Below are 15,934 nucleotides of genomic sequence, written 5' to 3'. Positions count from 1 at the left end.
GTGATGTAGGGTTCAGAGGAAGGTGCAGATGGGGTCAAAAGCATTTCACGTACCTGGAAGTATTGAATGACAGACACTGAGAGACTGTAGTGCCAGAATGGAGGGATGGCAGGGCACGGAGGCTGCCTGAAAGGTTAACACAAGAGCTGTTCTTTTTTAGGGCACCTTTATGTGCATTTTTTTCCCTGACTGTCACCAGATACAATGTATTACAATTTTTTAGACAGCTGAATGTACATTATAAAACACATGATGAGTTATGAAACTATCCTCTTCATGTTTTAGTGCGGTGCGATTTGTTTAATTGTTTCTAGCAACATTCCAAACTTGTTGTTCTAGAAAATGTGCACTACATAGAAATGGTAATGTGTAAAATGCATGTACTGCATTTTTACATGTGTTTTGTTAAAAAAAAAAAAAAAGTAAAAAAAAAATTCTAATCCTCACTTAAAATGTTTTTTTTTTTTTTTTTTAAATGCAACCACAGATCATGTAAAAGGCATTTAAAATGTGCCATCATGTAACAGGAGTTAAAATGTGCACTGTATTCAAGGTAGAAATATGAATGTAATCTTAGGTTGACCATACATGATTCATTTTTTTTTTTTTTTTCGTTTAACCATCGAGTTGAACAAAAAAAAAAAAATTAACCGATTCCCCCATCCACACATTCAAGGTGGATGGAGAAATCACTCCCGTTGTGCTATAGCCGGTGACACTCATCATTCTGGAAAAGATCGGGATAGATCAGCTTGTGTACAACCAGCTATTGTATACATGGATCATAATTCACCCTGTCCCTGCTGAACCAGCCAAATTTCAATCTATGTATGGCCAGCTTAAAGCCCCGTACACACGGACCGAATGTTGGACGGCATTGGCCAGTTCAATAGAAACCAACCGACATTCGGCATGTGTGTACTGCAGCCTAAGTCCAACAGAAGCTGGCTGTTCGTCCAGCTTCTGTCAAAGGTGCATGACCCAAAAAGGTCTGCCTACCAGTTCCCGATCAACACTGACATGGAGTATTCTTCCGGGGGGGGTCCCCCTGTTAGAACACAAGAGAACAGTGGGGAGATCGCTGTACTAACATCGGATTGTTAGCACAGCGGCCCTGACCTGAACTGTCTGTTTTTGTTTTTTTTTGGTTTAGGGTGATGGGTTGTAAGAAAAGAAAATAGTGTGTTTTAGGGTTAAGGCTGACTGCACATTATTACATGTGTTAGCTTGTTGCAGTACCACTCATTTTCAGTAGAACTCCAAAGATCTAAGACAATGCACCTGAGAACCAGATCACTATGTTGGCAGACATTGAGGCTTATAGCCATAAAACTTTGTTTTTCCATTCTAGTGTATTGGCAGCCCATTCTAATGACTCAAGTTTCCTAAAGGAGAAGCACGGCGTGTTTGTCTGTACTTCTCCTGTGGATCACAGGAGTGCAGTTCGTTCTGCACTCCTGTGATCCGTTTTCAGCAGACTGAAGCCCTCTGTTGGCTGACATCAGAGCCGGGGCAAGATCGCAACAATGAAGTCGGGATCTGCCCACATGCCTGGACCAGCACCCGGCTGATCCCACCCCTCCACAGCCCCTCAAGAAGCTCTGAAAACCAAGCAATCGGCAGTGTTAGATCGCTCAGTTCTCAGTCTTAGAGCTGGGGGGGGACATATGCTGCTTCCACCCAGGTATGTAAAAAACCTCATACTTTTTTATGCAAAGCATCTTCGTGGACAGATGTGAAAGAGGCCTAAAGGTTTTTACTTTACTTTCCTATTACATCCCTTGGGAGGTTTGTCTGTCCCTGTAGTCTACAGTGGATATAAAAAGTCTACACACCCCTATTAAAATGTCAGGTTACTGTAATGTAAAAAAATTAGACAGATACATTTTTTCAGAACTTTTTCCATCTTTAACATGACCTATAAACTGTACAAAGCAATTGAAAAACAAGCTGAAATCTTTTTTTTTTTTTTGGGGGGGGGGGGGGGTTAAAAATAAAAAAATAAAATTATGTGATTACATAAGTATGCACACCCTCTTATAACTGGGGATGTAGCTGTGTTTAGAATTAAGCAATCACATTTAAACTCATGTTAAATAGGACACCTGTCATCATTTAAAGTGCCTATGGTTAACCCCAAATAAAGTTCAGCTGTTCTAGTAGGTCTTTCCTGACATTTTCTTAGTCACATCCTACAGCAAAAGCCATGGTCCGCAGAGAGCTTCCAAAGCATCAGAGGGATCTCATTGTTAAAAGGTATCAGTCAGGAGAAGGGTACAAAAGAATTTCCAAGGCATTAGATATATCATGGAACACAATGAAAACAATTATCATCAAGTGGAGAAACAATGGCACAACAGTGACATTACCAAGAACTGGACATCCCTCCAAAATTGATGAAAAGACTAGAAGAAAACTGGTCAGGGAGGCTGCCAAGAGGCCTACAGCAACATTAAAGGAGCTTCAGGAATATCTGGCAAGTACTGGCTGTGTGGTACATGTGACAACAATCTCCCGTATGTCTGGGCTATGGGGTAGAGTGGCAAGATAGAAGCTTTTTCTTATGAAGAAAAACATCCAAGCCTTGGGTACATTTTGCAAAAACACATCTGAAGTCTCCCAAAAGCATGTGGGAAAATGTGTTATGGTCTGATGAAACCAAGGTTGAACTTTTTAGCCATAATTCCAAAAGATATGTTTGGCGCAAAAACAACACTGTACATCACCAAAAGAACACCATCCCCACTGTGAAGCATGGTGGTGGCAGCATCATGCTTTGAGGCTGTTTTTCTTCAGCTTGAACAGGGGCCTTAGTCAAGGTAGAGGGAATTATGAACAGTAACAAATACCACTCAATATTGGCACAAAACCTTCAGGCTTTTGCTAGAAAGCTGAACATGAAGAGGAACTTCATCTTTCAGGATGACAACGACCCGAATTAGCATTCTCTCATTCTCTGCTGAAAATCTTTTGGGAAGAAACATGTGTGATTACCTGTTTGTGTTCATAGATATTTTTTTCTGGTGTCAGTGTTGCCTTTTTTTGACTCGCCCCCCCCCCCCCCCCATCTTCTCAAATCCCTTTCTCCTTGAGAGTGGCAAACACTGGATTTTTTTTTTTTTTTTTTAATGTAAGTCACCACACATCTATTCACCCTAGTTTAAAATAGGTTCTTTATTTTAAAATGCAAAACACCTGCCTCTGATGTATTTATGTGGCAGGGGCGTAATGAGAAAAACAAAGCTTTATGGCTATATAAGCCTTGATGGCTGATAACATTGTGATCTGGTTCTCTGCATGCTTGCAGTCAATCAAGATTTCTTGGCTGTGCAGCCAACCATATCAAGTGTTTCACAAGGGAAAAGTAAACATGTTAATTACTTTATTGTCAGAGTCTGCATCCTCTCCACTGCAGACTGTTGTGTCCTGGAACCAGAATTGTTGTAATAAAGAATAATGCCTTGTACACAGGATCAGAAAATTGAACACAAAATACCGCTTTTAAAGCGTTCGTACGATAATCTGATTGTTCGTGTGCAGCTTTCATGTAGAAAAATGTAAAATAATGCATTTGGATGGCAAAAATATGAATGCAATCTATACACTGGGGGGAGAACCTCTGGGGGAATCTAGGATGGAAAAGGACCTGGGGGTCCTAGTAGTTAGGCTCAGCAATGGCATGCAATGCCAAGCTGCTGCTAACAAAGCAAACAGAATATTGGCATGCATTAAAAGGGGGATCAACTCTAGAGATAAAACGATAATTCTCCCACTCTACAAGGCTCTGGTCCGGCCGCACCTGGAGTATGCTGTCCAGTTCTGGGCACCAGTCCTCAGGAAGGATGTACTGGAAATGGAGCGAGTACAAAGAAGGGCAACAAAGCTAAGAAAGGGTCTGGAGGATCTTAGTAATGAGGAAAGGTTGCGAGCACTGAACTTATTCTCTCTGGAGAAGAGACGCTTGAGAGGGGATATGATTTCAATATACAAATACCGTACTGGTGACCCCACAATAGGGATAAAACTTTTTCGCAGAAGAGAGTTTAACAAGACTCGTGGCCACTCATTAAATTTAGAAGAAAAGAGGTTTAACCTTAAACTACATAGAGGGTTCTTTACTGTAAGAGCGGCAAGGATGTGGAATTCCCTTCCACAGGCGGTGGTCTCAGCAGCGAGCATTGATAGCTTCAAGAAACTATTAGATAATCACCTGAATGACCACAACATACAGGGATATATAATGTAATACTGACAGATAATCACACACATAGGTTGGACTTGATGGACTTGTGTCTTTTTTCAACCTCACCTACTATGTAACTATGTATACAACACATTACATCACTTCCGCAGTTTTATTCTGTCGTATGAGAATTTTCGTAACTTTAGTAAGATTTGAGACTAGCATGCAAAAAAAAGACAACCATTCGTCCGATATTCTTATGGTTTGGTAGTGGAGTGCACACCAGTTTCTGCAAAAACAGTACAGCAGGGTGCCATCTTTGGACAAATTAAAACAAAGGCATAACGTCTTACTTGGATTCATAGAACACCACTTATAATTATAAAGACATTTCTTTCTTGTCCATTGAGGGACACTGGAAGTCTTTAACCACTTGGGGACTGCCTCCCGTACATGTACTGCAGCAGGGCGGCCCTTAAGCGCAAGATCGCATACTTGTACATCATCGCTGTTGTTGGCTTTGGGGCGGGCGGGAGCGAGCCAATCAGTGGGTCCGGTGGCCGCCCACGATCATTCAGAGGAGAGACAGAACGGTGGTCTGCCTATATAAACAAGTAGAGATGAGCTCAAGCGTGTTCAAAACCTCTCTGCAGCTGCAAACCAGGAAATATCTCACTGCCTGTGATTAGCGCTATGCAGTGTCTGCTTCCTGGCAGGATCGGGCACGTGAGATTTTGAACACGCCCGAGCCCATCACTATAAACAAGGCAGACCACCGTTCTGTGAGGGAGGGAAATGGAGATCTTTTGTTTCTGCTAAGTAGAAACACGGATCTTTGTTTTCCTCCAGTGTCAGTGCCCCCCCCCCACACAGTTAAAAAGTACTCCCTAGGAGTGATGGCCCCTGATGTTAACTGCTACCCTGCCAGTGTCATTTATACCATGACAGTACAATTTTTTTTAGCACTGATCACTGTATTGGTGTGACTGGTCCCCAAAAAGTGTCACTTAGTGTTAGTTTTGTTCGCGACAAAGTTGCAGTCCCGCTAAAATTCGCTGATCGCTGCCATTACTAGTAAAAACAATAAAAAAAAATAAAAGTCTGTAAAAATATCCCATAGTTTGTAGATGATATAACTTTTGCGCAAACCAATCAATATACGCTTATTGGGATTTTTTTTACCAAAAATATGTACGTGGCAGAATACATATTGGCCTAAATTTATGAAGAAACTCGATTTTTTTACTTTTTTTATAATGGATTTGTTTTATAGCAAAAAATAAAAACCACAGAGGTGATCAAATACCACCAAAAGAAAGCTCTATTTGTGAGGAAAAAAGGACATACATTTTGTTTGGGTACAGGGTCGTACGACCGTGAAATTGTCAGTTAAAGCAACGCAGTGCCGTATTGAAAAAAATGGCCCGGTCAGGAAGGGGGTGAAACCTTCTTGAGCTGAAGTAGTTAAAAGCAAATGGAGTCCAGGAAGTACAGTAAGGCCCCTCTCACACTACCACTATTTCAAAGTCGCGCAATTTCAGGGAATGTAACTCCTATCAAAGTCGGACCAAAGTAGCACAGGGACTACTTTGAAGTTGGTGCGACTTGAAGTCACACAGATATGAATGGTACTCATTGGAAATCATAAGGTACGACTTGGCATGCGACTTTGCAGTCCGAAGTCACAGGACAAGTCGCACAAGTTTGAAAGGGGACTAAATGCTGCATGAACCATCTGCCCTTACTCAAGATGGCTGCAGCTAGACATGCTAGGGGGTTGTTTTACTAGAGATAGAGCTCCACCTCTTGTCCACTCCCTCAGGAAAAGTGAATAGCATTAAAAAGGAGTAGTTAGTCGCCCCCCAGCTTGGGTTTAGTTTTTCTCTGGTGGATCCATACATCCAAGCAGTCAAGCAGGCCATTGCATGGAAGAGGAGGATTTATTTATTTATTTATTTCAGGTACTTATATAGCGCCGTCAATTTACGCAGCGCTTTACATATACATTCACATCAGTCCCTACCCTCAAGGAGCTTACAATCTAAGATCCCTAACTCACATTCATACATACTAGGGACAATTTAGACAGGATCCAATTAACCTACTAGCATGTCTTTGGAGTGTGGGAGGAAACCGGAGTATCAGGAGGAAACCCATGCAGCCACAGGGAGAACATGCAAACTCCAGGCAGGTAGTGTTGTGGTTGGGATTCGAACCAGCGACCCTTCTTACTGCTAGGTGAGAGTGCTACCCACTACACCACTGTGCCGCCCCGATGCACCAAACTAGGCAAAGTCCTACTTTCCCTTCCTCCAAAATGCCAAACCTTCTTTCCCTTTCTGACCAAGATTAAGGATGTCATAAAACAAGAATGGCAGAAATAGGAGAAAAGATTGTCATTCAATAGACTGCACAAATTTTACCCCCTGCAGGAGGCAGATGTGGCTTCACTCGACTCCCCTCCGACTGTAGACGCAGCAGTGGTCAACCTAGCAAAAAATATTGCCCTTCCTATGGAGGACTCAGCCTCATTTAAGGATGTGATGGATAGAAAAATAGATCAGGATCCCAATAGGGCCCATCAGGCGGCCGGCACAGCCTGTCGCCCAGCCATAGCCCTCACCTCAGTGGCCAGCGCTCTCAAAGTCTGGACCCAAAACATTGAGACAGCGGTAAAAGAAGGGGTGCCTAGAGCAGATATTGTTTGGACGCTGGATGAATTGAAGGTGTCATCCGATTTTATTGGTGGGGCAGCAATAGACACAATTAAGTGTTCGGCCAGAGCATTCGGTCGCGGCTAAAAGGGCGCTGTGGTTAAAAATCTGGGCAGCGGGTGCATCTTCGAAGCAAAATTGGTGCAAGATATCATTTGATGGGACTCTTTTCCATCAGGGCCTTACACCACAAGATCAGGGGCAGGCCAGTCAATTTACAGATGGACAACAAGGCATCAGTTTCCTATATCCCTGGTCATCTCCCGCCTCGACTACTGCAACTCCCTCCTCATTGGTTTACCTATAAATAGGCTATCCCCACTTCAGTCCGTCATGAACGCTGCTGCCAGGCTCATCCACCACACAAACCGCTCAGCGTCTGCTACACCCCTCTGCCAATCCCTCCATTGGCTGCCACTCAGTCACCGAATTAAATTCAAGATACTAACTATAACTTACAAAGCCATCCACAACCTGGCCCCCAGCTACATCTCTAACCTAGTCACAAAATACCAACCTAATTGTTCTCTTCGCTCCTCCCAAGACCTCCTGCTCTCAAACTCCCTTGTGACCTCATCCCATGCTCGCCTTCAGGACTTCTCCAGAGCCTCCCCCATCCTCTGGAATGCTCTACCCCAATCCGTCTGATTTTCTCCTACTTTATCCACTTTCAGACGATCCCTGAAAACTCATCTCTTCAGAGAAGCCTATCTGGCCCCCACCTAACAACTGTACATTTATCTTCTCAATCAGCACATCGCCCACAGTTATTACCTCTTGTATCTCTTGACCCTCCCTCTTAGATTGTAAGCTCTAAGGAGCAGGGCCCTCTGATTCCTACTGTATCAAAGTGTATTGTATTTGTACTGTCTACCCTCAAGTTGTAAAGCGCTACGTAAACTGTTGGCGCTATATAAATACTGTATAATAATAATAATAATATCCAATACCAAGGGGGAACTCGCAGCAGAACATTGCTGAGGGAGGTGGTGCCCATAATGTCCTGGGCAGAAGTTCACCTACAATCTCTGAAGGCTGTTTACCACCCTGGGAGGTTGAACACGCATTCAGACAATTGTTTTTCACCCTTTATTTAAATAACAAAAACCAAATGGGCTGAAAATACATCGATTATGCAATTCCTAAAAGCAGGCAAAAAAAAAAAGCATACCAAATAAAAGAGTTTTTTCCCAAATGGGATCTTTTCGGTCCTATTGTACTTCCTATCAAGTCATCCGTTCGCTCCAACCGAGCAATGTTCGCTTTGGGACATTACACCACAAGGCATTTTTTTTCATGGCTATAACCTCAGGCAGAAGAGTTTCTGAAGCTCAAGCCCTTGGGGCCTCAGAAAGTCATATTGTATTTTTTCTAGACCGAATGGAACTGCGACCTGTAGACCATTCTGTCCCAAAGGTGGTAACATTCTTCCACCAGACAGGCATTTGGGCTTTGCCCAATTTCCCAGAGGAGCACTCAGAAAAGATACATGAGTTAGACGTTTCCAGAATGTTAAAAAAATATTTATCGGCTACCGCTCCCTTCAGGTCAGCAGATAAACTCTTCATAAACCCAGTTGGGAAACAGCGATAAAAAGAGGGTACCACAAGGACCTTGGCAAGCTGGATTGTAAAGCTTATACACAGAGCATACAGAGCAAGGGGTTGTGAGCTTTCCTCAGTGGTGACTGCACACTCTACCAGGGTGGTGGCAGCTTCATGGGCAGCCTGTACAAATGTGTCAATGGAGACCATCTGTAGGACGGCGTCATGGTCTTCCCAGATTGCTTTCCTAAGGTATTATAGAGTGGACAATGGCGCATTGTCGTCTGTAGACTTTGGTAGAAGAGCTATCCAATCTTCTGTCATGTTATAAATACATTTATTTTGTTTGCAAGCAGTACCCACCCTGTCAGCTAGTAGGCTGCCATGTGGGCGTCAGGAAACCGAAAATTTTTATCAAATACTTACCGTAATTTTCCTTTTCTGGTATGTGGCTTGTTACAAAGAATGGGGGGGGGGTTAACTACTCATTTTTTTATGCTATTCACTGGTCCTAAGGGAGTGGACAAGAGGCAGTGCTCTATCACTAGTATGCTGCCATGGTTTGGCATCAGGAAAGAAAAATTACAGTAAGTATTTGATACAATTTTCCCTTTTTCAACAAAATAAAACATGGAGACATGGGTGAGTTTACTTTGAATATTATAATGACTTAAAGAGTAACTGCAGTCTGCTCACATAATTTGTAATAAAAACATCTTTGCCATTCTGAAGCTTCAAATCACTTTTCAGATTATTTTATATATACTGTGATGCTGTGCTTGCCAAATATGCTGCAGAAATCTCCCTCCGCCAAGTCTGGCTGCATCAATTTTAACTGTGGGTAGCTGAAGCTGCTGCCTGTTTACTTCCTGGATTTACACAGAAACACAGAGGCACACCTCCAGCTCTGCAGCTCTGATTGGCCCTCTTATGACTTATCCCCCCTCCCTTCCTGGCAAACTTTCAGGAGAGTGAGAGAGTGCTGTGCATGATGTCATAAGCCTAGGCTAATGACCAGACAGGAAACAGGAAGTGGGCTATAAAAGGTACTTACTGGCAGAAAAAAATGTTTTACTATTCAAAGTTAAAACAACAAGGGCAGAAGATTTAATAGATGGAAAGTGGAAAAAATAACCGAAGGTTCGCTTTAAATGGCATTTTCGGTTTGTGGTACTCAGATACAGTTCTGCTTTAACCGCTTAAGGACGAGCCGCCGCAGTTATACTGTGGCAATGTGGCTCGATCCCACTAATCGCCATAGATGTACGTCGGCTCGTACACAGTGATTTTTGGGTGTGTGCAAGCCCACTGGCCAGCGGGGGGAGCCAATCAGTGGATGGGGCGGACTCGATGTCTGCTGGCCACCCGCAATCGTTCCCCGCAGTGACAGATCGGGGATCTGCCTGTGTATACAAGGCAAATCTCCATTCTGACAGGGGAGATCACACAAATCCTGTCTTTCTCCTATGCAGGAAGACGGATCTGCGTGTTTCACCAGTCACACAGTCCCCCGTACAGTTAGAACACACAGTGAGGGAACACATTCAACCCCTTGATTGCCCCTTATTTTGGGGGATATTTATTATAACAGAATTTTTTTTTTTTCTTTCAAAATTGGCACTCTTTTTTTGTTTATAGCGCAAAAAATAAAAACCGCAAAGGTGATCAAATACCACCAAAAGAAAGCTCTATTTGTGGGAAAAAAGGATGTCAATTTTGTTTGGGTACAGCTTCGCACGACCGCGCAACTGTCAGGTAAAGCGACGCAGTGCCGTATCGCAAAAAATGGCATGGTCATGGAAAATCTTCCGGGGGTGAAGTGGTTAACCTTCAGGTTATACTGCCGCCTACAGGAAGATTGGACAATGGCCAAAAAAAAAAAGTAGGATAACCCCTACTACTACCTACTGGCCTAGGAGAATGAACATCTTTTCTTCAGCTCTGCTATGTAAAAACTGAACTATTTTTGCTAACGTTTTCTTTTTCTTTGCATTATTCCTTCAATTAAGATGTATTTTCTACATCACTGCTGTCTCTTATCAGCATCTGGCATGGTCATCCTGGCTTTTAGATACTATGTCCACACCTCACTGGACAAGATGTTGCAGAGATAATCTGGAAATTAATTCCAGGCACTGAATTCCGCATGGGGCGTATTTCAGTAAAAGTTAGCTATGGAGCTCTGTCTGGGTCCAGAGCTGCTGGCTATGCCTCAGCACTTCCCCCTGTCTTTGAAGACTCAGTGAGTAGGCCAGTTGGGCTGAGTAGTGGGAGCTACTTCATTTATGTAGGTTGTTGGTCATCATTATTTGCCATTTCCACCAGTTTTGCTGCAGAAGGGGTTAACACAGTGGAATGAGCACATACAGTGGGTATAGAAAAGAATCACCCCCTTTAAAATAATCACATTTTGTTGCTTTGCAGCCTGAAATGAAGACAGAAACAGTTTTGGTTTTATCCAGCTGTATTTACTAGTGCAACTTATAACATCCAAGTAAAAGATATGACACCAACATGTCAGATAGAAAAAATGTAAAAACAGAATCACAGAGAAAAAGGATCACGCCCCTTATATTAGTATTTTGTTGAACCACCTTTTGCTTTAATTACAGCCTTTAGTCTGTTGGGATATGTCTCTACTAACTTTGAACATCTAGACTTTGCAATATTTTCCCACTCTTCTTTGCAGAACTGCTCGAGTTCAGTAAAATTTGATGGTGACCGTTGGTGGACTGCAGTCTTCAAGTCACTCCACAGATTTTCAATGCAAGGACATTCACCTTTTTCTCCTTCAACCACTGTGTGGTCAATTTTCCTGTGTGCTTCGGATCATTGTCATGTTGGAAGGTAAACCTTTTTCCCATTGACAACTTTCTGAAACACCCCCATAACAGGATATTTCCACCTCCATGCTTTACTATAGGTGTTTATTTCTGATTCTACTGTACTGGGTGTCATCAGCTCACAATCTACAACGGCACACTTGCTGACAGTTCCAAAGTCTGCAGCCTGGAGTCCTGTTGCCCACCAGTCCTTAGAGTCCTCTTTAGCTCCATGGGGTGTTGCTGGATCATATACCATTCCACTTTTTTACTGGAGTGATGGAAGACTTTATGACCCAAATCACACAGTTATTTGCTGAGCTTGATTACAGAGGTCACAAGCATGCTCCTGTGTCCACTCCTGCGGGTTCTATATCTGATTTGCCCACAGTCCTAGTGGCTTCCTAGCATTAGGCCCCAGAGACTCTGATTTTGAGTTGTTTCAGACCTTGATTGATAAACTTACCTCTGAGGTGAGGCCCTTTACTTCTATTACTCCCAAGTAAAGGGAGAACTCGATAATCATGCTGTTTCCAGTCTTAGATCATCTAAAACTCCTGAGGCCACAAGGACTTTCCCTTTGCACCCACTTTTAACTATCTGTGGAGACTGAAAGCATCCAGATAAGCTGTGTACTCCCCCTGTGTTCTTATTAGCTTTGTATCAATTTGGTGAGGATTTTATTTTAAAGTGATCAGTACCAATTATGGTAGAGTCCCACCCTAACTAGGCGCTTTCTATTTCGGCTAAGAATTAAGTTCTCTTTTTAAAGACCCAACTGAAAAGCAGTTGGAAGCCCTTTCTGCTCTGTTATCATTGGTGGCTCCTGCTCCTTATCCCATCTGGGTTGTTACTTCCATTGTCTGGATGAGTTTCAGTCACATTGCCATTTCTTCTTTCTGATAGAATGAATACCTTTTTGTCATTCCAGATGGACCCTAAAAAGGTGCGCTGGCTTCTTGGTCCACCATTTCTAGGTGACTTAGGCAGACTACCATCCAAACATATGATCTCAAGGATCAGGTTACCCCTACCTATCAAGACGCACACTTCTTGGTCTGTTATGCCAAAAAGCCCAAGAGGCAACTGTTTCCCAGATTTGCAAGGCTGCCACCTGGTCTTCTCATCACACATTCATGACGTTCTACCAGATGACTGTTTTGGCCTCATCTGATGCCAGCTTCAGGTACTTCAGGTGGGTCTTTGAACTGCAAGCGTTCCTCAGTTCTGTTTTTTTCTTGGGATTGCTAGCGTTTACTGTGTTGTCTAGTCTACTCCTCAGATGGACTGCTTTTGGACCAGCCAAAGTTTGAAGACTTCCCTTGTCCTTCATGGTCACACAAAAAAATCACTCCCAGAACCAATCCTCTGCCACCCCCTTTCCCATCCCCAGCACAAATTCTCTCCCAAATACCCCCCTCCTAGCACAAATTTGGCCTGCCCTCCAAAATTCCACTAACAAATACCCAATCCGCAAAATCTCCCTCTTAATGCAAATCCTCTTCCCCCAAATTCTACCTCTCCCAATACCAGCACTAATTCCAAGCACTAAACCTCCCTAAGCACAAATCCTCTTCCCCACATCCCCCTTCCTAGCATTCTTCCCTATGGGTCACATTAACAAGCAAGCATTGTAAAATACAGTCCATACGCAGGACCTCAGGTGCAGAGGTTTTTTTTTAATGGATCTGATTGCAGTTTACTAATCATTATGTATCTGTGTGCAGGGGCACAGAGAAATGTTATCAGCGTGTTCTGATCCATAATTAAAAAAAATACTGTGTTTTTCACAACAGTGTGCATGGGACCTTAAAAGAGAAGCACAGTCAAAACTTATTTGCCCATTCTTCTCTTCTAGGTCACAGGAGTGCACTTACTTTTACATTCCTGTGACCCAGTCAAGCGCAGGCTAAAGCCCGCAGTCAGCTGACTTCACAGTGCCGGTCCAGACTCTGGAAGGATCCCAACAACAATGTTGTCTAACCGGCAACTGGCTCAGCCTCCGAGCACCCTGCCCCTCCTCAGCCTGGCACTCCAGCGCTGGAGAAGCAGAGCGGAGAGCAGTGATTGACAGCCATGGCTGTCTGCTCAGAGTGGACCGAGAAACGAGTGTTTAACAGTCAAATAATTGCTCGGATCCCTGACTTAGAGCCGGTGGGGGATAGCTGCAACATCACACCAATGCTTCAGCATGGAGGTGAGTATAGATGTATGGTTTTTAGAATCCCTCACTTCTCCTTTAAAGCGAAGATTTGATTGGGCCAATAGGGGGCTCTGTAGTACCAATGGCCAAACCAATGGCCACTACTCCATACTCATACTTTTAGACCTCTCTGCTGCCTTTGACACAGTTGACCACCTGCTGCTCCTCAGCAAATTACACTCCCTTGGCCTCCGTGATTCTGCATTATCCTGGTTCTCCTCCTACCTATCTCAGCGCACTTTCAGTGTCACTTACAACTCCATCTCCTCCGCTCCCCTTCCTCTTTCTGTTGGGGTACCCCAAGGCTCCGTCCTTGGGCCTCTCCTTTTCTCACTCTATACCTCTTCCCTGGGCCAGGGAACCTCCCATGGCTTCCAATACCACCTCTATGCCGATGGCACACAGATCTATCTCTCCACTCCTCAACTCACCCCCACTATCTCCTCACGGATCTCAAACTTGCTGAATGACATATTGGTATGGATGTCACACCACTTCCTCAAACTTAATCTTTCTAAAACTGAGCTTGTTATATTTCCTCCTTCACGGTCCCCCTCCTGTGACTTCACCATTAATATCAACAACACAACCATTGGTCCCTCCACACATGCCAGGGTCCTGGGTGTAATCCTTGACTCTGACCTCTCCTGCAGCCCCCATATCCAATCACTGGCTAAATCCTGCCGCCTTAACCTCCACAACATCTCCAGAATTCGACCCTTCCTGACTAATGACATCACAAAGCAACTTATTCCCTCCTTGATTATTTCCCGCCTAGACTACTGCAACTCTCTCCTTAATGGCCTACCCTTAAGCAGGCTATCCCCCCTTCAGTCTATTATGAATGCTGCTGCTAGACTAATACACCTCACTAATCGATCCGTGACTGCTGCTCCTCTCTGCCAATCCCTTCACTGGCTTCCCCTACCCCACCGTGTAAAATTCAAAATGCTAACCATAACATACAAGGCCATTCACAACATCGCCCCCATCTACATCACCAACCTCATCTGCAGATATCGCCCAAATAGCCCCCTCCGCTCCTCCCAGGACCTCCTGCTCTCTAGCTCCCTTGTTACCTCCTCCCATGCTCGCCTTCAGGACTTCTCCAGAGCCTCTCCCATCCTCTGGAATTCCCTGCCCCAGTATGTCCGATCAGCCCCTACCCTGTCCACCTTTAGGAGATCCCTGAAAACTCATTTATTCAGGGAAGCCTATCCCACACCCACATAACTGTCCCTGAGCCACCCCCATCAAATTATTCTTTGCAGCTATTACCTTTTGTACCACCACCCCCTCCCTTTAGAATGTAAGCTCTACGAGCAGGGCCCTCCAGTATCTTTTGTATTGAACTGTACTGTAATTGTGTTGTCCCCCTTATACATTGTAAAGCGCTGAGTAAACTGTTGGCGCTATATAAATCTTGTATAATAATAATAGTACCATTTTGGTTCGGGCTTCTTTTGTGTGCTTCAAATAATCATATATTTGTAAACAAAAATCAATAAGGTACCATTCACACCTGAGCGTTTTGTAGCCTAAAACGTTCAACATCCAAAATCCCATGGTTTTCAATAGTGAATGTTCACACCTCCTGAATGTAGTGTGGTTTGTAGCTCAAAAAAGTACATGAGCTTCAACTCCAAGCTTCAAGTTCTTCTGGCCCTAGGAGACATCAATGGGAAGACCTTGGAAAAACGTGCAAAAATTCACTTTTTTTCACCCATAAACTAGCTTTCCATTGATTAAAAATAATTACTAAAATGCTCATGCAAAAATCCCTATACAATCTCTGAAGCAGGGGTTCAATACTATCTAAACAAAGGGCCAATTTACTGTCCATCAAAATTTGGTGGGGCCAAACTGTGGCCAGTGGGAGTAGAAAATGTCCTTGTGTCAGTGGGAGTAAGGAATGCCCCATCTTTGTTATTGGGGGTAGAAAAGTGCCCCATCATTGTTGTCAGTGGGAGGCATAGTGCCCCATCTTTGGTATTAGGGGGAGCAAAAGTGCCCCATCATTATTGTCAGTGAGAGGAATAGTGCCCCATCATTGAGATCAGTGGGAGGAATAGTGCACCATCTTTGGTATTAGAAGGGAGGAATAGTGCACCATCATTGTTGTCAGTGGGAGGAATAGTGCCCCAATATTGGTGTCAGTGGGCAGTAAAGTTCCCTATCATTGGTATCAATGGGAGGAATAGTGCCCCATCATTGGTATCAGTGGGAGGAATAGTGCCCTAGCATTGGTATCAGTGGGAAGAATAGTGCTCTATCATTGGTATCAGTGGGGGGAATAGTGCCCCATCATTGGTATCAGTGGGGGGAATAGTGCCCCATCTTTGGTAATAGAATGGAGGAATAGTGCCCCGTCATTGTTGTCAGTGGGAGGAATAGTGCCCTATCATTGGTATCAGTGGGAGGAATAGTGCCCCATCATTGGTATCAGTGGGAGGAATAGTGCCCTAGCA

General features: G+C 43.8%; 1 long non-coding RNA gene across 1 annotated transcript in view; it reads right to left on the bottom strand.

Annotated features, from left to right (window-relative positions):
- Positions 1 to 15,934, bottom strand: part of LOC141132477 (uncharacterized) — a 71,751-nt gene that overhangs the window by 12,695 nt on the left and 43,122 nt on the right. The window lies entirely within an intron of this gene.

The sequence above is a fragment of the Aquarana catesbeiana genome, linkage group LG03 (assembly GCF_042186555.1).
Source record: "Aquarana catesbeiana isolate 2022-GZ linkage group LG03, ASM4218655v1, whole genome shotgun sequence".
NCBI classification, from domain to species: Eukaryota; Metazoa; Chordata; class Amphibia; order Anura; family Ranidae; genus Aquarana; species Aquarana catesbeiana.
The sequence above is the reverse complement of the archived record's forward strand: the minus strand, read 5'-3'. Positions and strand labels throughout refer to the sequence as shown.